Source organism: Aethalodelphis obliquidens, unplaced genomic scaffold, assembly GCF_003676395.1.
Source record: "Aethalodelphis obliquidens isolate GAN/ISIS:26980383/991018 unplaced genomic scaffold, ASM367639v1 scaffold12, whole genome shotgun sequence".
NCBI lineage: Eukaryota > Metazoa > Chordata > Mammalia > Artiodactyla > Delphinidae > Aethalodelphis > Aethalodelphis obliquidens.
Window position 1 is genome coordinate 32,722,096 of NW_020837956.1, and position 26,726 is coordinate 32,748,821.

Genomic DNA, 26,726 nt, shown 5'->3' on the forward strand with positions numbered 1-26,726 from the left:
TCTCTCTCTCTCTCTCTCTCTTTCTTTCTTTCTTTTTTTCTTTCTTTCATCTTCAATCCAATTGGAATTAATTTCTATATAGGAATCCAGCCTAGTTTTATGAAATAACTGGCCACTTGTCCCCCCACACTGTTGATTAAATCAGCTTTTTTTTTTAAGTCATTGGTTTGAAATACTTCCTTTAACATCACACAAGTTTTCTTAAGGACTTGGGTTTATTTTTGAGCTCTTTGAGCCATTCTGTTCTCTCTATTCCTGAACCAACAGTAAAATGTTTTGATTACTATAGCTTTATAAAATATTTTAATATCTGGTGTTATCTTCCTTATTCTTCACCAGAGATTTTTCTGATTTTCCCTGAGTTTTTCAAGTGTTTTCCTCCCAAAAAACTATAAAATCACTATGTCTAGTTCTAAAAATATCCTGTTGAAATTGTGACGAACTAGCAAATTATTTTAGTGATATAGGCACAGAGATATTAACAGCAGCTGTGTGTGAAGGGAAAAAGAATTGGGAGGCTGAATGCCTATTAACAAGTTGATACATTCAAACACATAAAATGCATCAGTGAAAAATATGTATTGGTGTTATCTGCATCCATATGAATGAGTCTCCCAAGCATAATAGTAAGTAAAAAAGAGCAAGTCACAGAGGAAAAGGAAAACAGTGTTATACAATACATGTATGTTTCCGTGTGTGTGCCTGCATGCATATGTGTGTGTGTATAACATGAAAAAGTATATTTTGCTTAATAATACTTATTTAAGCAGTACAAAGTGAAAAAATGCATGGAAATTATGAACGCAAATTTAGGGTCATTTAGGGTCACTCACAGTGGGGCAGGTAGGGGATGCCCAGGGGTAGGCTCAGGTGTCTTCAATGGCGTTGATATTGTTTTATCTCCTGCTAATGCAAAGATACAGGAGAGTGTATTATATTCTTCTTTATACTTTTCTTTGTGTCTTAGCTGTCAATAATTCTTTTTTAATTAAAAAGGTCTACTGAGTACATAAAATAAGTCATAAATAAAATGGGAGGCTACACTTGTTCTCAGGTGAGAAATGTCAATGTCAGAGTCCTTTCCTTTCCCTGTGACTCTTAGTTAGGTGGCATATTTATCATTTCCCTTACTGCTTTGTATGGAGACTATTTAAATATTTATGTAATTATATGTTTATAAGACTATAAATACAAAACCAACGTTGAAATAGGAAAATATTTACCTGATTATTTAAAGAGGAACTCCCACGCTATAGGAGAAATCTTAAAGAATCAAATGGCTTTGACTAGATAAAAAATTTTAAGCATCTTCCATGTAACCAAAACATAAAAAATTCAAAAGACAAATGAGACATTAGAAAAATATAGTAATATGGTAAAGGATTCATACACTTGATATATAAAAATGTTCACACTAATCAATAAGAAAACCCTAAAACTCTAGTGAACGCAGTGAGAAATTCACTGAAGAATAAATACCAATGGCCAATAACAAATAAAGCAAGCTAGCTGTACTAAAGTTAATTAAAACAACAAGGTATTTGTTTAACCTGTTACATAAACAAAGATTAAAGATAAAAATATTAGCCAGAGCTATGAGGCCGTGTAGCACTCCTACACTGCTAGTGGGAGTTTTATCGGGTAAAATTTTGGAAAGTAATGAGAAAATATCTCCAGAGCCTCAAGACAAATAACTGAAACAATAATCCCTTCTAGAGATCCATCCTGAGAAAGTAGGCAGAAAACTTCAAATATTCATTTGTGTGGACATCCATCCTCATTTGTTTGTTTATTATCTCTACAAACTCTTCAAGGACAAAGATTCAGTCACTTCACCTTTTCCTGGATAAAGTTTTCATTACATCTTGTGGCTCTCAGTCCCACCTCCAGCTGAGAAAGACTGTGTAGGGAGGGAGTAGTGTTCTTATCTTCAGAAGCAAAAGGGTGATAGATGCTTATTCCTTGTTTGGGAGGAAATGAGTCCCCTTAAACTCATGAAACATGGATTTCTCCTTAAACTCAGGAGAAATCCATGTCCTCCTTCAGGTGTAACTTGAAGGCATGTGGTATCCTGTTTCTGCTTGGTGGTTTTCTGAGAAGCTCACCCAGAATCTGCTATGGTTTGAAGCAGGGTTTCTCCACCTCAGCACTACTGATGTCTGGGGCTGGATAATTCTTAGTTGTGGGGACAGCAGCCTCCCTGGCCTCTACCCACTAGATACCGATGGATGACAAAGGGTCATGACAAACAAAAATGCCTCTGGACAGATCTGAATGTTCCCTGGCAGTTGAGAACCCCTGGTTTAAAGAGTTCTTCCTGGGGGAGTAGGTCTCTTCTTCCTCTGGGCTGGGGACAGAAACCCTTCTTCTGGGTAGAGGACTGTTGATCTGACATCCTAAGAGAGCATGTGGGGTGGAATTCCATTGGAGGGACCAACTTGGGGAAATGCTACCTGCCGTGCCTACTTTGTTACTAACCTGCTGTGTTCCCCCTTTCTCCCTCCCACCCCCAGCTGTGTGTTCTTGAATCACAGCTGCCAAAATGAAGAATCTGAGCTAGAATCCCTCTATCTTCTCCCAAAAAAGCTTCACTTTGATCTGTTTTACATTTTGGCCTTTCAGATAAGTGTTGTAACAACGTAATCGGGTGTAGGTATGACAAACTGGTGCCCCGAGAAATGATGCCTATTCTGGGATGGCTGTGTGGGCCCTTAGGATATGGGCTCACCCCAGTGTGAAGGAGGCTGGAGTTTTCCATGGCAGGGACTTGGTGGTCCTAGTGGAGAGCCGTTAGCCCTAGGGCAGGAAACTTGATTGACCTTTGGCCTGGCCCACGCTGAAGGGCCTAGACTGGGAGGCCCAGGGGAGCCATAGAATGTGTCTGCTCGTGTTAGCGAGCTGGCATGGAGCCAGCAGTGCCCAGTTGACTTTGATTTTCAGGGGCAGCAACTGTGGAGCCCTCTAGCCTCAACGCAGATGTATTTGAGTTTAATTCTCACTGCAAGATGGGCCAGGATGGACCCTAGGTCACAGAAAGAGCTGATCAAGGCCCATTAGGGGCTTCAGGGGCACCATCCATCCAAGGGAAGAGCTGTGCCTGTTGGGAGCTAGAGTGGGAGGGACCAGAGAGACTTAGTTTAGAGCCATCCTTTTGGTGCCTCGATTTCCCCTGGATGAGAAATTTACAGACATAACTAAGAAACAGCATCACAAGTAGGCCCATGGGGGAGAACAAGTCAGGAGAGTGTTGGGTTCCACTTTTAAAAATGAATTAGTTTTATTTTATTTATTTATTGTTTTCTTTGCGGTACATGGGCCTCTCACTGCTGTGGCCTCTCCCGTTGCGGAGCACAGGCTCCGGACGTGCAGGCTCAGCGGCCGTGGCTCACGGGCCCAGCCGCTCCGCGGCATGTGGCATCTTCCTGGACCAGGGCACGAACCCATGTCCCCTGCGTCGGCAGGCGGACTCTCAACCACTGCGCCACCAGGGAAGTCTTAGTTTTTTAAATAAAGGATATTTCCAGGGGACACTGCAGTTCTGAGATCCTCATGGTGGAGGTCTTCACAAAAGGTAGGACACCTGGATCGGGAGTCTGTTCCTCATGGACTTTATAAAAGGGGTCCCAGTTACCTCCAATTCATCTATGCATTACTGGCTTCCCTAGTGTAATGATAGTGCTAAGCTACTGTTCATTTTATAAGCACTCACAAACAAGACCAAACATTGGTTTGTCTTTGCTCTTTCATGCATGTTTTATGTAGAAGTTGTCACAGAGGAAAAACATCCTTGAAAAGTTATTTTGTTTTCCTCTGTCAACATGACAGAAGATTTTACAGAGATGAGGTGAGCAATACCTCCTGACTTTTAATCCTTTGAAATTTGAAAAGTAGTTTTCGTAGTGTCATTTGCCATCTTTGCTCTTTTCCAGATGTTTTTTTTTTTTTTTTTCTCTTTTTGAGCCTAACTGAAACCATGATAAGATCTGCAGTTCCCACAGTGAGTATGACTTCAGAGCTCATTGGTCTGAAAGATGGAGATCTTTCAGTAAAAGCACTCATTAGCGTGAGTTCTGAAGGTAATCATTTCAAGATGGAGTGTTGAGAGCCACTCTGGGTTTTTGTCATGATGGAGGGAATCTCTTCTCTGGGCAACTTGACAATTTCCAAAGCAGCTTCACTGCTGGGCATGGTAATCAGGAGCTATTTTAGGGAGTCCTGAACTTTCTGCTGCAAGAGTTTTGACAAATTGGACAAAAATAGCCTAAATGCACGTGTCCTCATGTTCTTTTGTCAATTGTAGATAAGGGGATGTGTCCAGAATTTACAAGATCCAGGAATAGGCACTCCTTCTCAGGTATGGTCTCTGGATGGGGCTGCCGGCAATTCAGCTTGTTGTTTAGAAAAGCAAGTCCAAAACATTTTTTTTTTTAGATTCCATATATATGTGTTAGCCTACCGTATTTGTTTTTCTCTTTCTGACTTATATCACTCTGTATGACAGACTCTAGGTCCATCCACCTCACTACACTATCAAATGTAATATAGATAGCTAGTGGGAAGCAGCCGCATCACACAGGGAGATCAGCTCGGTGCTTTGCGACCACCTAGAGGGGTGGGATAGGGAGGGTGGGAGGGAGACGCAAGAGGGAGGAGATATGGGGATATATGTATACGTATAGCTGATTCACTTCGTTATACAGCAGCAACTAACACACCATTGTAAAGCAATTATACTCCAATACCAATGTTAAAAAAAAAAAACTAATCATAACAAAAAAAAGCAAGTCAAATCTACTATACTTCAACTGAAAATAAAGTAAATTTAAAAATTAAAAAAAACACCTTCACAGCAAAAGAAAGAAAGAAAGAAAGAAAAAGAAAGGAAGGAAGAAAGAAAGGAAGAAAGAAAAAGGAAAGGAAGGAAGAAAAAGGAAAAAAGGAAGAGAAAGAAAGGAAGAAAGAAAGAAAAAGGAAGAAAGGAGGAAAGAAAGAAAAAGAAAGAAAGAAAGGAAGAAAGAAAAGCAAGTCAGTAGGAATTACTCCTGTTCCTCCTACTCCCACCAGCTACTTCCATTACCTGAATACAGTTTATCAGAACTGCCAGGTAATAGACACCGGCGTTCAAGAGATGAATATATTCTATCTTGCCCAGGAAAAGAGACTGGATTCAAGCCCACATGGTGAGCTTGGACTGTTAAAAAAAATATTATTCTCACCCCGTTTAAAGATGGTAAGAAAGACTTCATTCAAAGAACCACTGCAATAGGGTTCTGCAGTAGGGGAGAGAGACTGGGCTCAACTCTAGATCAAAGTAGGGATTTATAGCCAAGGAGTGGGTTGGGTGGTCAGTGGATGGAAAATTACCAAGAGGGTAGGGGGATTCTTGCTAAACTGACCTAGGATTCTTGCTGAGGGCAGGCCAGGATGATCAGATGTCACTTAGGAGGATACAGGGGGATTAGGAATTTGATCAAATATTGAGGGTGATCAGATATTACAGGGAGAAGACTCTCACTAAACTGACGTAGCAGGTTTCTTGCTCTTGAGGACAAGGCCCAAGGATGTGGCCCAGTGGAGGAAGGGCTTAGAGGAGCCTGCCTAAAGTTGGGTTAAGGAGAGTCTTTGTCAGGACTCGCCACTCATCCAGATGTGGGAGAAGACCTTCACTAGAGATTTAGGCCCAGAACTTTCCAAGGAAGCATATGCTGAGCACATACGTTCCTCCATTTCTCCAGAAGAGTCTTTCTTCCTGCTTTGAATGCTCCTTAATTGTGGCTTCCCTGTAATTCAGCATCTGTGAATGTGCCAGTCATTATAGGTATTTTACCCACATTAACGCATTAATGTTTACAGCAGTCTAGGCTAAGACTAGGCAGAAGTAGATGTTTCAAATGTGAAAAAAATTATAAGAAAACTAAGGTCCAGAGAGTTTAAGTGACACACAGCTGGTAAATGTCAGATCTACTCTTCCAATCCAGGGCTCTCTTACTTCCAAGGTCCATAACTTTAGATCATTCTGCCTCATTCTAAATCTGTGTTCACAATTAACGTATACATGTCCTTGATTCTAGGATTAATTCTCGTGATTATCAATGTGGTCAAATTCAGGAACTTGGAGGCTGAAGTCATCTCCTCTCTCTTCTCTATCTCCCAGCTTCCCCTTCTATTGCTTAGAGGAGAAAGGACAAATAAGATAGTTTCATGTTCTATATACCTTATGTATTAGTCTGCTTGAGCTGCCATAACAAAATACTACAGATGGGGAGGCTTAAACAACAGAAATGTATTTTCTCACAGTTCTGGAGGCTGGAAGTTCAAGATCAAGGTGTCGGCAGGTTGATTTCTTCCAAGGCCTCTTTCCTTGGCTTGTAGATGGCTGTCTCCTCGTTGTGTTTTCACATGGCTTTTCCTCTGTGTGCTCACTCCTGGTGTCTCTCCCTCTTCTTTTTTTTTTGCGGTACGCAGGCCTCTCACCGTTGTGGCCTCTCCCCTTGCGGAGCACAGGCTCTGGACACGCAGGCTCAGCGGCCATGGCTCACGGGCCTAGCCGCTCTGTGGCATGTGGAATCTTCCCAGACCGGGGCACGAACCCATGTCCCCTGCATCGGCAGGCGGACTCTCAACCACTGCGCCACCAGGGAAGCCCTCCCTCTTCTTATAAGGACAACAGTCCTGTTGGATTAGGGCCCCACCCATATGACCTCATTTAACCTTAATTACCTCTTTAAGGACCAGACTGTATCCCCAAATATATATTCTGAGATGTACAGGGGGTTAGCACTTCAACATTTGAGTTTTGCAGGGACACAGTTCAGTCCATAACACCTTATCTATTTAAAAAATCAGTTGTGAAAGATGCAAAGATGAAAAAGACCTTCTCTTCATCCTCCAGGAGCTTACAGTCTAGATGCTGATACCTAAAGACATATAGGGACTGCTGAGTGATTTTGTAGCACAAAGGAGGGTCAGGCTACTGTGGGCTGTAGCAGTTAAGGAAGGCTTCTGGGAGGAGGCAACATGCAGGGGACCTTGAAAGATGCATACACATTTCTAGAAACCCAAAGAAGAGTCTAAAAATTAGATAGATGGGAGAAGTCAGCCCTCAATCTAATGTAATTCTGGAAGCAATTCCTGGGCATCTACTCTTCTGCAAGCATTGAACTGAAGGTTGGGAATATAAAAACTAGGATTTGCCCTTGAGTTGCCCACACTCCAGAAGAAGGGTGATTTTAGAGCAATTCAAGGGCTGATGATACGCTAGACAGGGAAGTCTGCAGCCCAGCCCAGCCATTTGAAGTTGGCTTGTGGGAACAGCTGTGGAGGTGTCACTTATGGACCCAGTGTTGGGTACAGGTGGCATTGTTTGTGCTTATCACCTCAGCTCCATTCTGGTTTTCCTGAAGTGTCCCTCCTTGCCTAAGCCTAGCACCCCTTCCCTGTCCACATTGTTTTGATGGAATACTTCTGTCTTCTGTTTAGTTTACATATTGTTCAGATTTTGAGTTCCATGTGGCAGGACTTTGTCTTTTTAGGTTTTGCTGTTTGCAGAGTTCACTGTGCATGTGTGATGCCCCTTCGAAGACACGAATGTTAATCAGAGTTTGGGTTCCAGCCACAACAGGTTTTGACCTGACAGCATCTAAATCCTGAAAATGTTTGAAACCAGAATGTAAACCCATTGTCCTCACGTCTCTAATTTCCATTAATTGCTCTAATATGCTGGTTCCTCTTTTTGACTGCATGCCCTTTAGAAGAAAATCATTGACACATTAATTACAGCTTTCATCCGGAGGTTCGAGCATTTCTAAACATTTATTTGAATTTCAGGCCAAACGGGGGGATAATTGCCTATAAAAGGATCGTGCTGGGTTAGATCTTGAGATGGGGTTTTCAGATATCCTTCCTCTAGTATAAAGAGCCCAGTTGGAAGCCCAGGCATCTCATCACTGTGCAGCTTGACCAAGTCCATTTTCTGTGTGGTGATAACACAGGACAATAGATGATACATTGAGAGGTAACCTTCAAGCTCAATGGCTAAGACATCCTTTCTGGTCCACAGTTGTGGCAGGTGAGATTGCAAAGCCTGGGTCGTGGAGAAATGCTAAAGGAGGCCAGCAACTGGGGCAGCAGTAACTCAGCTTTATTCTCCTACAGTGAATCCCAGAAGGACCTATTCTGTCGATACTGGGTGAGAGCAGTGTTAACTAGAACTGTGGATGGCCCAACTTAATTCCAGCTGATGGAGCCTGGCTGGGGCTGCCCTCCTTTCAAAGGCCTAGAGAGTGCTTTCGGGGTCTCGGCTGTCCATCTTAGAGGGAGAGGCTGATGGTCCCTGTCTCACTTCCTATTGGGCCCTTGGCTTTCTTTCTCCCTGCCAGGCCCTCCTGACTTGTGTATATTTTTGCAGGTTTCATCATGTAACACTTTTCTTTAAAATTTCTTTAATGTTTACTTATTTTCCCCTGTGAAACCACAGATGGGGAATTACAAACAGAGGGTTTTAGCGATGTACACAAAAAGGAATTTTGCAAACAAATGTTTTCCATAAACAAACATTGAGATTGTTTCTTCCTGGGCTGTCACCACCCACGTAACCGGGAGGGAGTTGGAAGACAGCCTTCAGCCTTCCAGAGCGCTCTGAGGGAGCTCCTGGCTGCAACAGGCTTCTCCACTTGGTGAATTTCTCTTGGGGACCGTACTCACCACTGAACAGGTGAATGGAGCACAGGAATGGGAGTAGGAACTGTGGGTTCTCACCCCACCCACATGTCCTACGTGACCTTGGGGAGGTCAGCCCATGTGGGCCTCGTCTCCACCAACACCTACTACATTCTAATGCAATCACATACATTCATATAGGTAATGGCTACCACTCTAAACTACCATATATCACATACTTATTATGTGCTAAACAGTAGGTTAGCCAATTTAGGTATATGATTTAATCTTCACAGCAACTTTGAAAATTAGTTCTTATGCTGATCGGAGAAGTAGCTTGCCCAAACTCACGAAGCTAGTAAGAAAAACCACAGACCCAGAATGTCATTTGGACTCCAAAGCTTTTGCTCTTTTCTCCATACTAAGCTGCCTCTCAGTGATCATCTTAGACCCAGTTGGGTTCAAACGTGTGTGCGCTCGTATGTGGGTGTGTGCACACAAACACGCCTGTAAGCACGTGTGTGTATGTAGTGTTTGCCATGGGGGGGAGCGAGTTTTGTGTCTCTGGTCGCAAATCCCCCAGGACACAGTTTTATCATTTTATGCTAAGCCCTGGACCATCCTTTATAGCCTCTCTCAGAAGCGAGTCTTCATGGTTTTACTGCTTTAATTTTCTGTATCGATGAAAGCATTGTGATTTTTTTGCACTGTTTTATATTTTATATGGAATTGAGCCCGATTTACAGATCATAAATTATATAGCTGATTTCTTATACTTTTGAGAGTCCTGTACTGTGTGTGAAAGTTATACTATTTTTGTTTTCTGGGCAGTAAAGGGAGTGGGCATGTGCCTCTCTTATCTGTCGCTGAAGCTCTGCCCAGCAATATCTCATTTAATCCTCCCTGCAATCTGTGAGATCAGAATTAAGATAGTCTCTCCAATTTTACAGCTGAAAACACTAAGGCTTGGAGAGGTTACAGTGCTGAACTCAAATTACCCATCAGGAAAGGTGAAGACCTGGGATTCCCTCGACTTGAAGTCCTGTCCTCCTCCTGCTGCCCCAGCCAGCTGGTCATGCTCCCCCTTCCAAGGCTGGGAGGACTGCAGGCCCCCTCAAGAGGGAAAGACATGGTCCACCCCATGAGTGCCAGGATCAAGGGCACACAGGGGCTCAGCAGGCCCCGTGCTGTGTTCTCCCCTTGTTTCAATAGAATATCGTCTTCATGAAGACAGTCCGATGTAGTCCACTGAGTTCATTACATCAAGAGTTCTCTCTGGGCTTCCCTGGTGGCGCAGTGGTTGAGAGTCTGCCTGCCGATGCAGGGGACACGGGTTCGTGCCCCGGTCTGGGAGGATCCCACATGCCACGGAGCGGCTGCGCCCGTGAGCCGTGGCCGCTGAGCCTGTGCGTCTGAAGCCTGTGCTCTGCAACGGGAGAGGCCACAACAGTGAGAGGCCTGCGTACCGCAAAAAAAAAAAAGTACAACTCAGTGTTAAAAAAAAAGAGTTCTCTCTGTGCTGCTCTCACTAAAAGAAAATGTCACTGATGCACAGATGGCAGCACTGAGACTCGAGCTGCATGGGGACACTGGTGAAGAAGAACTGCCAGGAGATGGGGAATGTTTCCTGATAACGTCACAGGGGTGGGGGGCGGAGTACAACCCAAATCCACATCCTTCACGTTGCACTTTATGCTTTTCAAAGCAAGCTCACTGATCTTCATGTTGATGCTTTATGGTACGGGGTATGGTTTTCCTCCTTTTATAGATGATGGAACAGAGGCCCAGTGAGGTTCCGTGACTCCTTCAGCGTCACCCAGCAAGTGTGGCATGCTGGGAGCTTACTCTTGATGAGGCGATTGTGTGATGCGTGAAATGACCAGCCTTCTCCATGGAGCTGTTGTTGTTTTGTAGCCGCATTGCCACCCTTCCCATCAGAGTTCATGATTAAAACATCCTAGTTCGTGATGAAAAATACACACTTTCCCATGGCTCAGCCTTTTTGCCGTGGTCTGACTCTGATGACTGGGAAGATCTTCTTTAGGTTGAACTGAAATCCCCCCTTTCCTCCTAATCCGGACCCCCAGAGCTTCACAGAATACGTTTCCAGTGAACTTCCACTCTTCTCCAGGGCCAACATCTCTGATTTCTGCAGTATCTTCTTACAGCAAGAACCTCATCCCGATTGCCTTCTCTGGATGCGCACATCGTGACAAGCCTTCAGTTCCCTGGGTCAGGTCTAATCAGGCCAGCGCCAAGGGAGAACTCTGAGGCTGTGTCAGACCCCCTGGTGCTCTAGGTGAGACAGTCTCTGAAGAGGACACGCCCCTCCATCCCACACAGGCCGTTTTCCTGCTAGGGCTTTCCTGGAGGCATCTGTCTTCCTCACTACAGGTGAGCTCTGTGAGGATGGGCCTCCCCCGTCCACCCCACACACCTGTGAGCTCCATCAGCAATAGGCGGCATTACTGAACGTGGGTTATGCGCCAGGTGTGGTCCAGGTTCTAAGGAGGCGAGACACAGTGAGATGTTGTCCTAACAACAGTTTTCCTCCATCTGTGGAGCACATTCGAGTTTACAGATTGTTTCCACATCCGTCTTCTCACAATGACCCACGAACCCCAGCCCGATTTAGTGGTGAAATCAACGTCAACCCCAGCCTGGTGATAGATTTTGCCAAAGTCAGGGATCAGAAAAATAGGGGGATGCTCAAAACAGGGGCCAAAGAAAAAGCGATTGAGATGTGGCTGTTCAGAGGCTGGTGGGGACGACACCGTTGCTCAGACACAGGCTGGTGTTGGAAGCGAGGGCTTTGGGAAGAGGGGTCCTAAAGACAAGAGCAAAGGAATCCTGCGGGATCCCCGTGCTGCTTCAGACAGGCTGGCCTTGCAGGTCTGCTTTTGTGGGTTCCCTGCTTGTGGCATGTGGGTCAAGATATTACCGAACGCAAGTCCCTGTGCCCGACTCACAGGGAGGCCAAACAAACTGAAACGTCAGCGTTGGCATCAGAGAAACGATTATTGCAAGGCCATGCCAGGAGAATGGGTGGCTTCTGCTCAGAAAACCCCAGACTTCCCCAACGAGTTTCAGCAAAGCATTATTAAAGGTCAAGTGACGGAGGCGGGGGTGGGGGGGTGTCCCAGGGTCTGTGATTAACTCATGCGCAGTTCTCTGGTTGATGTTGAGGTATTGGGGGTTAACATTATCAATCCTTAGGCGCCAGTAGCTCAGGGGCTACGAGCTCATGATCATCAAGTAGTTAATTCCTTCCATTTGGTGGTGGTTTTTAGCATCTGAAAAACTCAGGAAATATTCATGAGATTATCTGGGTAATTCAGAGAGGAGCTGCAGCAGAGGAAACGGGGGAGGCGTCTGTCCCCGGAAGGCGCCATAGGGTCAGGGGTGCAGTGTATGACAATGTCAGGATATTAACCACCTTTTACAGATGAGGAAAGGTGGAGATTCCTGGCCAGTTGTGAAAGTAGTAGTCGATAGAACCAAAATTGAATTCTGTCCTCTGACCCCCTAATCCCAGCCACTGTCTATTACCCTGGAGCCATTTCTACAAGGATTTCATCTTTCTTCCCAACCACAGTGACCTAGATTACAATGAACTGCCTGTGCATTAAATGCTGTGTACTGTCATGCTGGCTTCAGAACTAGGAACTTCAGTTATATGTGTTTATATGTTTAGCCTGTTAAAACGTTTATATGTTTAGCCTGTGAAAATGTCAGCCTGTTTAGCCTGTTAAAATGTTTAGCCTGTTAAAATGTTTATATGTTTAGCCTGTTATATATGTTTAGCCTGTTAAAGTGTTTATATGTTTAGCCTGTTATATGTTTAGCCTGATGTTTAGCCTGTTAAAATGTCAACAGCTGCTCGCTTAATGATCTGTGGTTTGTTGGTTTGTTTTTGGTTCAAAGCAGAAGCCAAATATTTTTTAAAATTTGTGTGTATTTCTTGTTAGATAATAAATTTTAGGGTTTCTCAACCTTCACGCTGTTGACACTTTGCTGTTGACACTTTGGACTGGATAATTCTTCGTCATGGAGGGTGTCCTGTGCATTGCGGGATGTTTAGCCATACCTCTGGCTTCTACCCACTGGATGCCAGCATGTTCTCTCTCCCCCCGTCTCTCCGCCCCCCAGCTGTGACAGTCAAAATGAATTCAGACATCACCAAACATTCTTTAGGGGTCAAAATTGCCTCCTACATTGAGAATCATGGATGTATTCACACGATTGCTGATGTAAAGGATACTGCAGGGTTAGTCTCTCTTCCTCTCCTGTCCAACCACTGAGCTCCTCACCAACGTTTTTTGTTTTACACTTGGTGTTTTGGGTTTTTACAAGAAGCCACGCTGGTCATTGCTGAGTGCACACAGGCCTTGTGTAAGGAAAGCTGAAGGGAAGGATAGACACAGAGAAGGTGGGGACACAGAGAGGCTGAAGCTGGCCTCAGCTGCCTGGGGTTGAGGCCAGCTGCTCTCGACTGGGTTTGAAAACTTTGGCAAATGTCCGCAAAAGGGAAAATGAGAGCAGGGTCCAATTCTGTGCAATCTACCCTGTCTTGAAAAACAAAAGGAAACAAACAACAATAAACTGGTTCACTGTTTCTCAGAAGTGAGATGTTTCTTCTTGCCCTTGGCTCACCCAGCCATCCCCTGTGGCTTAGCCGAACGCCACTGTCTCTCCAGCTGCTCTGTAGTTAGTATCTGAGGTCTGCAAAGGGTCTTCCTGGCTAATCAAGAAAAATGCATGTACATTATTATTCCCTCAACAAGCTTCCCCAAGCACGAGCACTTCCATTTGGCAGATGAAGAAATGGAGTCTCTTAAGGGTCCATATTTCCTTTTTATTTTAATGAAAAAAACCTCTCACTCAGCCTTGACTGTACAGAAAAGTTATGAGTGCAGTGCAAGACACTTCTGTTTCCCCAAACCACTTGACAGTAGGTTGCTGACCTGCTGCCCCATCACATCGGATTGCTTTAGTGTGTGTTTTCTACAGACAAGGACAGTCTTCCACCTAAACAAAATCATAAAATTAACATCGATGCTTTGTGCTCCCTCAGTCCCATTTGAGTTTTGCCACTTGCCCCAGCGACGTCTTTTAGGGCAAATGCATTTAGTTTAGAGTCACTTGCTGTGCCTGCTTGTCCTGTCTTCTTCGTCTCTTTGGGTGTGGAACAATTCCTCCATTTTTCTTGACTCTGATGACCTTGACACTTTTGAAGATTTCAGGCCAGTTATTTTGTTGACTGTCCATCAGTTTAGGTTTGTCTGATGTTTCCTCATGAATAGATTCAGGTTATGCATCTTTGGCAGGAATATGACAGAGACAGTGCTGTGTCCTGTGGCCAGTTTCTTCAAGCGTCTTATGTTTCCAGAGTGTTCTTTTTAAAGGCGAATGGTATTTGCAAGCCAGATTTTGGGTGTTAGTGGTGTTTATTTGCTGCTATGTAGAACATTTATAGTTACAGATAAAAAATAAATAGTTAACCTGCTGTATAAAGAAATAAATAAAATTCGAAAATTAAAAAAAATTTAAAAAATAGTTAACCTGCTGTATAAAAAAATAAATAAAATAAAATTTAAAGATTAAAAAAATAGTTATACCTATGTGTAGTATATGGGTTACACATACGTACACGCATTCCCTAGCTATGTCCATTAAGGGGGTCTAGGAAGACTGTCACCCTAACAGCATAATTTTAGCAATTTTTTAAACTTTAATAATGTCAGAAGCAAAAGTACCATAAAGTTACAAAAATCATTATTTGAAAGTTTATTTAAATCTCTTTTACGCTTATTTCATTTAGAAAGTTTTGAATAATAAGTTTTTAATTTTTTTGGCCAATGTTTTCCATCTTCAGAAGGACTGAGCACATGAAAACTCGGCAGTTCAAAATTCGCAAAGTAAACACCTGTAAAAGAAATGTAAATAATTAATTTTTCAAATGATGTGTTTTGGAAGTTTGCAGTGTTTATACTCGGAAGTTATTAAAGCTTAAAACGACAGCCTACATTTTGGGACCTGCGGGATGTTGAAAACCATAAATTCACACAATAGGTATAATTCCAAGCTATCAGAAAACATTCTTTCTAGATTTCTCCCTGCCCATGTTTGTAACTCCCTTCTCTAAAAGCGAGAAATCTCCCGTAATGGTAATATGTGTTTTTATTCTGTCAACCCCTGTAGGTAACCAACCTCCCACACTTGCCGTCTCTCACCCGCAGGGGCTCCCTGCCACCCCCCCCCCCCCCCCCCCCCCCCCCCCCCACCCCGGGCTCCAGCTCCCCCATGCTGGGCTGCACTGCTGCCCCAGCCTCAGACTCGGACTTGCTGCCCTTGGCCCTCCCTCACCATCCCGAAGGGACGCTGTCCTCGCCCTTCTCTGGCCCCCACGCCCCTCAAGGGGGCGCTGTCTGTCCTCAACCCCTCACCCCGCACCTTGCTCAGCCCCACCCAATGGCTTTAGGACCGAACTGTTCAGGAAGAGAAAGAGGAAGATGGACAGGAGGAAGAGGAAGGGCTCTTGAGGTGACATTTCCCCCACTGCGCTGCACCACTCTCTCCAAGAAGCCACTGCTTCTTACTGGTATAAGAGCACCACTGGTGTTCTTACCTGGGTCTCACTCTTCTGGGTCTCACTCTTCTCCATTCTTCAGCAGTGGATAACCCTCCTGATCATGTCTTCTTTCTTTCTTTCTTTCTTTTTTAGTAAATTTATTTTATTTATTTATTTTTGGCTGCGTGGGGTCTTTGTTGCTGCCCACGGGCTTTTTCTAGTTGCGGCGAGCGGGGGCTACTTTTTGTTGCGGTGCGCGGGCTTCTCATTGCGGTGGCTTCTCTTGTTGCGGAGCACGGGCTCTAGGCGCGCGGGCTTCAGTACTTGCGGCTCACAGGCTCTACAGTGCAGGCTCAGTAGTTGTGACACGTGGGCTTAGTTGCTCCGCGGCATGTGGGATCTTCCCGGACCAGGGCTTGAACCCACGTCCCCTGCATTGGCAGGCGGACTCTTAACCATTCATTCCCAAGACAGGGAAGCCCATGTCTTCTTTCTTGAAACTCTCTCCTTCTTTGGCTTCAAAATCTCCACTCTCTTTCGGTATTTCTTCCATCGTATCTCCACTGGATTCTTCTTAAACTTTTGACTGTTCTTTTCCTCCACTCACCCCTGAAGTGTTGGTACTTGCTCATGCGTCATCCTTGCTTTCCTTTTCTTCTCATTAGACACCGTTTCAAGTGATCTCATCGCCAGGTCACACAGATAGCAGTGGATGAATATCATTTACCCAGTGCCCGATGTAATGAGTGACACGTCCCCAAATCGGAAGCTGTGTCTTAGTTAAACGGTTAACTCCCTTTGCAACAGAGCTTTCAGAAACCTCTTAACATCCTAATGACCATCTGAATCTTCAAGAGTGATCATCTAAGTTCCAAACGTATTTGGCCTCCAAAGTTTTTCTTTTGTTTTTGCTTTTGGGGTTTCTGTTAACACTTGTAAAAACATGGGTGTTCAGTGGAGCACAGTGTAGAAAGTGCTGCTTTAAAGTATTTAAAGGGTACTCCGGATGACATTACCAGGAATGCACGTTCCATGGCAAACTCAGCTGGACCGATCTGAATCTACTCTCATGACCTAATCACGGACCAAAGGCCCCACCTCCTAATACCGTCACACTGGGGAGTAGGTTTCAATATATGAATTTTGGGAGGGACACATTCAGTTCTCTAGCAGTTAGTAATTTACTTATTTCACCTTTGTTTTCTCAAATTTCAACAGGTCATTCATTTATTAGAGAGAAACGTGGCATACCCCTAAAGTAATTTTAAAATCAGTGTACACATCTAAACATTTTAATCATACTTATAAAGAGATGCAAATGACATAATTTCTGGCTTCCTGTAAAATATTGACATTTTATAATAAAAACATTCCATCCCTTCTTTTAATGTATTTAATGGAATGTAAAAACCATAGTGACTTTATACTTACCATCATTCATTAAAAAAAATACATGAACAAACTATTTTTTAACAGTTGCAAATTTACATTGTTCCTTCTTCTTGACATTGTATTTCCATTTCTCTTCCCCTTCAAAATTTTAAATTAACATAATATAGTTTTACACTTAAAAGTCTCTTATGAATCATCCCATCATATGTCCCTGCAACAAAAATATGTACATAATTTGCAATATAATTTGTACATTCCCTTAATTATTAAACTCTGAAGCATTAACATTTTTTTCTATATTGAATTACTGTTATAATTATTTTTAGTATGCAATTTATCAGTATATGTACATATGTATATGTATATATACATAGTAAATTTGTCTACTGATTAACTAAATGTGGAAAGTAAATTTTACTGGGAGTTGTGTCTCTGAGATGGATCGGAATGGTTCATAGCGCCATGACTCTAGGGGGCAATTGAGTGGTGCAATATCTCTTTGTTTTGTGCTCCAGAGGCAGCTTAGCATGGGGAGATTTCAGCTGGGCAAGAAGCACATCCTTGTTTTGTATGATGGGAGAAGGACGGATGTGAAGGGGGGGTGGGAGATGAGAGCCACCACGATGCTAGCCTCTACTGTGGCGTGTCTAGGACCTCCCAAGGCATCACACTTCAGCCTGAAAGCACACGGGTATGACTAGGTACATAAATGTCCCCCTGGAAAGAGAGGTGCTGTATTTATTGCTTGCTTTTGCATCTCATTACCTAGTAGGCTTCTTTTTCCTCACCACTTTGTCTGATGGGATCGCTTAGTGGCTGGGGGTATTTTAAGTGTACCGAGCATTAGAGGGACAAAGGTGAGTCAAACCTGGCCCCTGCTGACCAGATATTCACAATCAAGAAGGGAGATGTGAGAAGTCCACTGTCACTGTAGTACAGTGATGGGAGCTTGTAGGAGGAAAGGAGTGCATTTATGGCTGGGGGACAAGAAAGAAAGTTTTCATGGGAAAGACCTCCTTTTAATTGGCCCTTGCAAAAGTGGGTAGGGTTTGAACATTCTGAGAGGGTAGGAAAAGAACACTTCTAGAAAAGTCAAGGAGGACAAAATAAATCTGGGTCACTCCTTAATTGATGTCTGCCGTCCATCAATCACTGACTTGATCAAAGTCCCACAGTAACAATCAGGTTGGCATCAAGTGATATGTGATAAAATGCCTGAGACAAATATAGGTGCTTTAATTGCAATACACATTAAAGCAATTAGCCTAATCATGGTGATGGTGAGAGACTGCATCTTGCTCTAAGGTGCAGTCATCTGCAGTGTAAAATTATAACAGCTGTTTCTGGCTTTTTATTTTGTGCTTTTGACATGAGCAACAACTCGGGAAGCAGGTTTTATTATTATTTTCATTAAAAAGGAAACCAAGGCCTTTGGAGGGTGAGGTCTTTTGCCTCAGGACCACAGCTGGGAAATGACCAAGCTAGAATTCACAACCAGGTGTGTCTGACTCCGAGTCCTGTGCTCCGGCCAGCAATTCGTTACTGGCCTCCTCCTCTTGTACCTCCGTGAAATCCCAGTGCGGCTATAAATTCTGTGCACAATTCACCTGGCAGGTTCCCTTCACACAATTGTGTTTGAGTCGCTGACTGATGCATGGCTGGTTCTGCAGCCGTTATCTCAGTGGTTTTGACTGGCCGAGGGTGTCTGCTTGGACAACAGACAGCTGGAGAAGAAGCCACTGTCTCGGGGACACACTTCGGAGGATGTGTTCATCGTGCAGCCACCAAGTGTTGAGTGCATCCTTAGTAATTCTATCGTTCTCTTATTCATTCAACAAGCACTTATTGAGACCCATTATTTGCAGGACTCTCCACTAGGTACTGGAAATATAAAAAGAAAATGCTCAATACAGGGGCTTAGCAGGGAGGGGAGAATTCAGACCAGGAGACCCTGAACACGACAGTGTGGAGGAAAACCAGGGCTGGGCAGATCCAGAGTGCCCTGCCCGCACTTCCCTAGATTTCTATTACCCCCTACCTCCTTCCTTCATCCCTGCTCTCATTTTCTTTTCATGAGCCTGTGCTCAGTATCATGATCTCTGTTTATGGACATGAGAACTGAGGCTCAGCTTAGAGAACTTGCCCAGGTACAGATAGATGGTCAAGGTGGAAACCCAAATGAACCCAGATTCCAGACGTCTGTCTGGGCTGGGGTCTGTCCAGCAGCTACATTTGCACAAACCCTTCTCATCCTGATTTTTTTTGTTTCTGAGCTGAGCTGAGCTATCTTCACCCCATTTTCTATGCATGTCCATATTTATATGCTTGGCTGCAGAATGGCCACTGTTTGATGGTGGGGTGCTTGGGTGTTGCCTGAGACCCAGCTGGGTGTTACATGATAGACATTATATGCCCTCCATCCCTTTCTAAGATAGGAAAACTTGTAATTTTGCAGGCCCAAAGGTTTTGGATCAAAGAGTGTGGGCCTCTTGCAGATAACCTAGTTTATTAAAAAAAAGTGTTGTTTTTTTTGGTTGTTTTTTTGTTTTTAAAGAAGTATATATAAAATGTAGTGGGAATTAGAAAAGGGAGACTGCTTTCTGTTTTGAGGTTGTGTTGGGGATGGTGTCTAGGGCTGCATTACTGAAGTGCAGTGGCTTGAATGAGATGGGAAGCAAGTCACAGAGACCCCATGTGTGGAAGAAAGTTGGAGTTTTGGATAATTCAGATGGTGCAACAGAGGTGCAGAGGAGAGGGAACTGGCCCGAGGCCACACGTCGATTAGAATTGCAGTTGGGACTAAAATCTAGGTCTAGGGCCTCCAGGCCGGGACGTCTAAGGCCTCCAGCTCCGTGGCCCAGGGCTGGGCTGGTTGGGCCGCCAGGAGCAGACAGCCCACATCCCCAGCGCCTCGGGCTTGACACGTGCGCATGGCAGCTCTCGTCTTTTGTCAGCTCCCTAGGCATCAGACTGGTGGCCCTGGGCCTGTCACCGGCTTGTTTACAAGCGCCCCCCTGCTCAGCGCGTGGTCTGCCTTGTGGTCAGTCGGGAGGAGGTGGGCGCTGGTCGCCATCTCCTGACAGCAGCTCTGGAGGGGTCCAGGGCTCTCTTCAGGCTCTCCACCAGCCGCTGGCCCCCTAGGCTGGGAATTCAGCACCATTTCAGAGAGGAAATTGCCTCGGGGGTTCTTGTTTTAGATTCACAGGCCCAGGCGCTGCCGACATGCTGGGAGGAGGGTCGTTTCCAGGCCCCTTGGAAGCCCCCATGGCCCGCAAACCCCCTCCTCCTCCGGGCTGAGCTCAGAGGGCCACGCCCACGAGGTTTGATTGGTTGAGCGTTACCTGAGCAGCAGGGATGCTCCCGCCGCAGCAGATGGGAGGGAGCCGCAAAGCAAGGCCCAGAGAGGACTACATAGGAGAAAGGAGGGGAGATGAGGCAGCCTGAGCAGGTGAGAGCCTGGAGGAGGTCTGGCAGGAGGGAGCGGTGTGGCCCTTCAGGGGCCTGTAACGTGGCACCGGGAAGGCTGAGCACAGGTGACACCTGAGCTCTCGGCAGGCAGGTGACTGGCATCTGGGAGCCGCGGTGCAGGTGACAGGGCTGCAGCTGCAGGCGGGCGGTCTGGACAGAACTGGCACACGAGGCAGCTGCGCAGGTTTGGAGACAGACTCAGCTGTTCTGAACAGTTTACAATTCCTTAAACAGCACATCCGCTCTTCACTTCCAGCTTTTTCCAGCCTGCACAGCCCTTCATCTGACCAGCTCCTACCTTTCCTCAGGGATTCAGCTAAGACGTCACCTCCTTGCAGACGGCTCCTCGGCCTGCTCCTGGCTGCTTCTCCTCTGTGGCCCCCAGAGGCCCCTTCTCTCTGCCACACACTCCTCACAGAGCCTTCTAATCACCCGTAATTGCTCAGGCAGAGCTCGCTGAGGCAGGGACATTGTCTTGTGCGATTCAGCCCTAACGTGTGGACAGCATCTCATCAGTGCAGGACTCGGGATGCGTGTGTCGATCAAAGAGGACAGGGACCAGGTCAGAGCCAGCTGTGGTCTCAGGAATGAGGAGGGAGCCACGTTGCTGAGGCCAGTCCCAGGTCAGGGGGACCAGAGCCCGGTGACTTGGTGATGGTCTCTGGTTCTTGAGCTGGGTTGCCTTCAGTCTGACCTGGGGGGGGACAGGAGTCAGCGCTTGCTGTGGGACGGAGGCCGCCGGTGGTCCTCGGGGGAGGGAGGAGGGAGCCAGAGTCGGTTCCGGGCAGAGCCTCAAGCCGCCTGCTTTCTCGTGTTAGAAGCTCCGCGGCTGCTGTTTGGCCCTTTTGGCTTTGAGAGAACATGGGGGCTGAGCTGATGGAAGGTGGGTGCGCCGTGAGGTCGATGGAGAGAAAAGGTGGGGCTGCTTCTCACGTGGGCCCGGGCATGTGCCTTGCACTTTGAGGGATTTGAGGGCAGGGAGAGAGCCTCAGGCTCGGATGGACATGGGACGGAAGTGTGTGGAAGTCGTGCTTTGCCCTCTCCCCTCCTCAGCCCTCCCCTCCCCGCTGCAGGGGGCCCTTCACTCTGGGTACCAGCTCAGTCCTTTCCTGGCTCTAGGGCCCATTTACTACCCCTAGTTCTTGGTACTTTCAAGCTCCAAAAGGGCAGGGACAATGTCTTTCTTTCTGCCTGCTGGGCAGAGTCCTTGGCACAGAGAAGATTCCAGTAGCCATTTGCTGGATACAAGATTAAAGAATGACAGGCAGCCATTGACCGCCTCCTCTGAGCCAGGAACTGTGCTAAGCATCTTGTGTACGTTTTCTGTTGTAGACTGTGCCAAAGGCTTTGAGGTCAGTATCCCTGTGTTACAGCTAGGAATCTAGGCCAGAAAGGTTAGGTAACTTGACCGATGTCACACAGCCAGGAAGTCACAGAGCTGGCATGGCAGCCAGATCTGCTCCCCTTGTTCCCGCTGCCTGGTCCGCTGCACCTGCCTTTGCTAAGGCGGGACTGAGGCTCAGAACCTGAGCCATCCTTGTCTCCTTTCTCTTTGTTCACTATTTTCAGGCGATAAAACAATCCTTTCTATTCTGCCTCCATCATGTCCCTCAACTCTTTCTCTCTTCATCGTACTGCAGCACCCCGGGGAGACCGTGAGTGCTTTGCCTCTGGACTCCATGGCCCCCATGGGAGCCCCTGCCTCCGTCTTTCCTGCTGGAGAAATTCACCTCCTTAGAGCATCTCCCCTGCTCAGAACCCAGGAGTGCAACTCGCCAACTTCCAGCCAGCAGTCAGAACTTCCGCCAGCAGACGCCCAGCTTTCTCCTCCGGCTCGACCCACCCCCGTGACCAGTCCATAGGTCTTTCCGGAGCCTCTGTATGGATTTCCTTCCTTCCTTTCCATCACCTCTCAGAACCAGGCCCTTCAAAGCCCAGTAACCTCCTTGGTGACCTTTACTAACACTCCTAGTGTAGAGTTTGTCATTAGTGAAATCCATCTCTGCTCAGCACTTTCCAGATTATCATTAGTGTAGAGTTGCCTAGAATAACTCTTTTCCCCTGCCGTGGACTGACTCTGACTCTCTTCTTCTGCACTACTAATTAAAAATGAACTCAAAATAAAATGACTGTCAGTATTAAAGTGGCAAAAAATAAAATAAATAAAGTAAAACTAACGTCTTCTCCATTTCCACGCAGTAGCAGCAGCTTCTTGCTATGCCAGAAGGGAAGCTTTCGGTCTGCCTTCAACTTGTTCTCATTTTTAATTGCCTGTGGAGTCGAAAAAAACAGGAAGGTTGGAAGTTTGTGTTTGTTGGGTCTAAGTGATACCCCCCCCCCAAATTCTATAATTATGTGCGTACTGTGGTTAAAAGAGATTTCTCTGAGTTAGATTTATGGTGATCGTTTTTAAGTTTTTTTTTAAGTTTTAAGATTTACGTGAATTGGTATAAGACATTCCCATTAAGCTAACTTTTTAGCTTATTCAAATTAAGCCTTAAGAACTAAAATAAAAATTAGCCATAAAAAGATATGAATCCAGCTTCCACCCCAGGACACAGAGGGCTGGAAGGAGTACTACTAACCACCAATGCAGTGAAAAAGAGTGGGCCTATTTCAAGTTCATGACTGTTTCTGAGACTATCAGAGAGCTGAGGGCATAGAGGTAACAACCTGTAGGAAATCTAAGGAGAGACCGTGCCCTCAGGGAGAGAAGATGTGAACACATGCTCACCTGGGAGAGACACAACGTGAGTAAGAGGACGTCTGCTAGAAGAGCTGACAGATTGGTGAAGGCTGGGTGTGGGCTGGTGGGACAGATCTGAGTGAGGGAAACAGCAGCCATGAGGGAGAGATGAGAATCTCTGCCCCAGCCTCTCTCCATCTGTGCTACAGAACAAGAGCCCTAATCTGGGGCCCTGGGGAAGGGCCACTATGCTGTCCATGGTCATTGGGGAAAACTCAGGAGAGCGGCTGAAGAAAGGCAGTGGGGAGGACCACTGCTCCTTGGGGAAGGGAAGGATCAGGTGCTGAGCCCACAACTGCAGAAGAGAGGAAGCAGGAACACCTAGAAGGCCACACTCCAGGAACCCAGGGATGAGGTACAGGCCTGAGGTTAATTCCTAATCAGAATTACAGAGGTGGCCCCTTCCCACCCGTATCCCCACCACCACCCTAAGGAGATTTCAGTGACAAATAGAGAAGAATACTGTGGGAAAAGGGACAGGAGAGGACAAGAATATGGAAGGAGACCCTTTCTGAGTCACAGCACAAAAGGAAGAGCAAACTCAGAATCAAACAGACATTGCCCTGGTAAACCCTAGACACAAGCTGTCTCTACAGGAATTCTGAAGACTGTGATATGCTGAAGGTAACTATGGCAACAGTAAATCTCAAGCCCAGCCCAGCCCCTGACACTAGAGACCTAGCGGAAGGAAAGGCGTACCCATTTCTAGACATAGAAACTATTTACCTCAGTCTCTCCTGTCCTATACATTCATGTCTTGCTTTCAACAAAAAAATCACCAGGTGTTTGAAAAGGCAAGGAAAAGCAACACCTCCACCCCCGCCCCCCCCCTAAAAAAAAATCCCAAACAGCAATCATCAGAACCCAACACAGGTATGACACAGATGTAGAGACTATCTGACAGGGAATTTAAATAGCTAGGATTAATATGCTAGAGGCCCAGGTGGTTTCATGGTGAATAACACCAAATATTTAAGGAAGAAATAATATCAATTCTACACAAAGTCTTCCAGAAAATACAAAAGGGAACACTTCTAAACTGACTTTATAAGGTTAGCGTCACCCTAGCATCCCACGAACATAGAGGCAACAATTCTCAAGAAAATACTAGTAAATCAAAGTGTTCGATGCATCAAAGGGTGATACATCATGACCAAGTAGGACTTATCCAAGGATGCAGTATTGGTTTAACATTTGGAGTTCGAACAACGTAATTCACTTATTAAGATGCGAAAGAATACAAAGTCTATAGGGTCATCTCAAGAGAGACATGAAAAGCATTTGGCAAAATTTAACACCTATTCGTGATATAAATGTAGGCAATGTAGGAATAGAAGGGAACTTCCTTCACCTAATAAAGAGTGGCAGGGGATCCCGGGATCAAATGCAATCTGTAATGAATGAATCTAACTGTATACAATTATATGACACAACCTCAGTGGAGGTGGTGGTGGGGAATAAGGACCTAAGAAACTTTGGAAAATAGTGGTTTGCTTGGATGTTATAAGGTTAAAGACAGAAAAGAACTACTGATCAACACTGTACTCTGATTGGTAGGGTTGTTTCTCACAGGGTATAGGTTAGCAATTCTGAAACTACATGTCTGCTAGGGTTTAACAGATAAGTACATAAACTGTAGCTAATGAGAACAGAGTTTCTCACTGTCAGAGAAAGAAAGTACAAATAAGGGGCACTGAAGATTAGAATGAACCCTGAGTTGCTGGATTAGATTTAGAGATAGCAATATGAACTCATGTTTATTTTGATGTGTGAGTGTGTGTACAGCTAGATAGTTACAGAAATCATTATAGGTGTGTATATATTGTTACAGAAAAAAATATTCTAAAGCTGATGAAAAATGGTAAGGAAGACTTTATTAGGACTATTGCAATAGGGGTAGTTCAATAGGGGAGAGAGATTGGGCTCAACTCTGAATACAGCAAAGACAGCTGGAGACATACAGCCAACAGAGTGAAGGGGTCAGTGGATGGAAAAGTGCTAAGAGGATATATCGAGGGTAGAGGATTCTTGCTCAACTGACCCAACGGGATTCTTGCTAAAGGCATGTCGAGAACTTAGATATCAAAGGTGGGGGGTTAGGAACTTGCCCAGGTATCAAGGGTGATTAGATATCAAGAAACCTTGCAGGATTCTTTGCTAAGACTGGACTGGGTCGGCCAAAGGCCAGGATGGGGATAAGGTCAAGATCTAGTCAAGAAGAGGGCGCAGAGGAGCCCAGCAAGAGTTTGGTCGAGGAGAGTTTTGTCAGCATACGTGAACTACTATATGTGAACTACTATACATACAACTATTTCCTAGCTCTGTCTGCCGAGAAAGGCTACAAGCAGGGACACCTCAGTAGCAATGAGCATACCCAGCTCCCAGATACTGGTTGCTAAATACTACTCTCCAGCAAAAGGAACCAGGGCTCCTTGGAGAAACGGCTGAATCTAGGGCTGGGGCAGGGAGAGAAAAGGAAACGAATACACTGATTTGACTGAGTAAATAGGGGAGAAGGGGCAAATCTTCCTTATAGAAGAGTTCTAATTAATAAATATATAAGGAATAAAAAAGTTAAAAAGTCACTATTAGAGCAATGCAGTTATGATAGCTACAGTCAAGATCAATTGATACATTCTAAAATTCATCAGTGAAACTTTAAGGAGTAACAGGACCTTTGCATAGGCACAAAGTATCTCCTCACATGTTTACTAATTACTGGTGTTTTTTACATATGACTACAAATTCTTTGATGCTTCTCTCTCCAGAAAGCAGAGCTTAATACCTATTTCCTTGAGTGTGGGCTGGATTTAGTGACTAGCTTTTAGCAAATAGAGAACGGTAAGGGAGAGTCAGACAGCACCTTCATCATAAGGTTACACTCAGCAGTCATAAGTCATGTTGATCACATGTCCCTAATATTGATGATGTGATGAGGACATCCCATCTTGTGGTACCCTCTCCCCAAATCTAGAACTTCAGTCTAATCAACTACATCCCACAGATGCAACATCATATCTTGGATTGGATTCTGGAACAGAAAAAAGGGCATTCCTGGAAAAACTGAGAAAATTCTAATAGAATCTGTGGTTTAATATCAATTTAATTTCTTAGTTTTGATAAATGGACCAAAGTTTTGTAACATTAGAGGAAGCTGGTTGAAAGGTATAGGGAAAACTCTGGACTATCTTTCATATCTTCGGTAAATAGAAAATTATTTCCAAATGAAAAGTGTCATAAAAGATATTGGATTCTTATAGGGAAAATATAGTGGACATTATAGATAAAGGATATGGCCAACAGGCCAGAGATGTTTCTGGAGCAGAGCACACATTTCAGAACCAGAGCACATGGATTCAAGCCCTTCCCTTACACTTATTATTGTTTTCTTTTCCTGGGGAGGTCACTCAATACCTCTGAGCCTCAATTTGCTCATTTATAAAATGTGAAATAATAATGCTGCAGGGCAAACGGGGGATTAGATGTAAGTGCTGGATTAGGTTCAAGGATTAGATTCAAATGAGAGAGGCCAAGATGATAGTAAGTATAATTGTCATGCAGTTATCTACCCATGTTCAAGTTCTGAATCTTTCCAGAGGAACCTGCTGACCACAGCATAGGGTGGGCCGGGTGGTATCATTGACGCTTACACAGTGAACAATGACACCTAGTAAGTTAGCATCAACTTGTTTAATGACTGGATATACTTTCATCCCTGTAGTAATTATATTAATTTATTATTTTCTGCCTTGTGTTGAAAGTAATTTAACTAGGAGAACCCCCATCTCACAGGTAAGGATAAAGACTTGTGCAAAGTCCTTTTCGAAGGTGGAGGCAAAGCTAAGCCCCAGATTCTTGAGAATTCTCCAGAATTCTCTGGAATTAGCATTT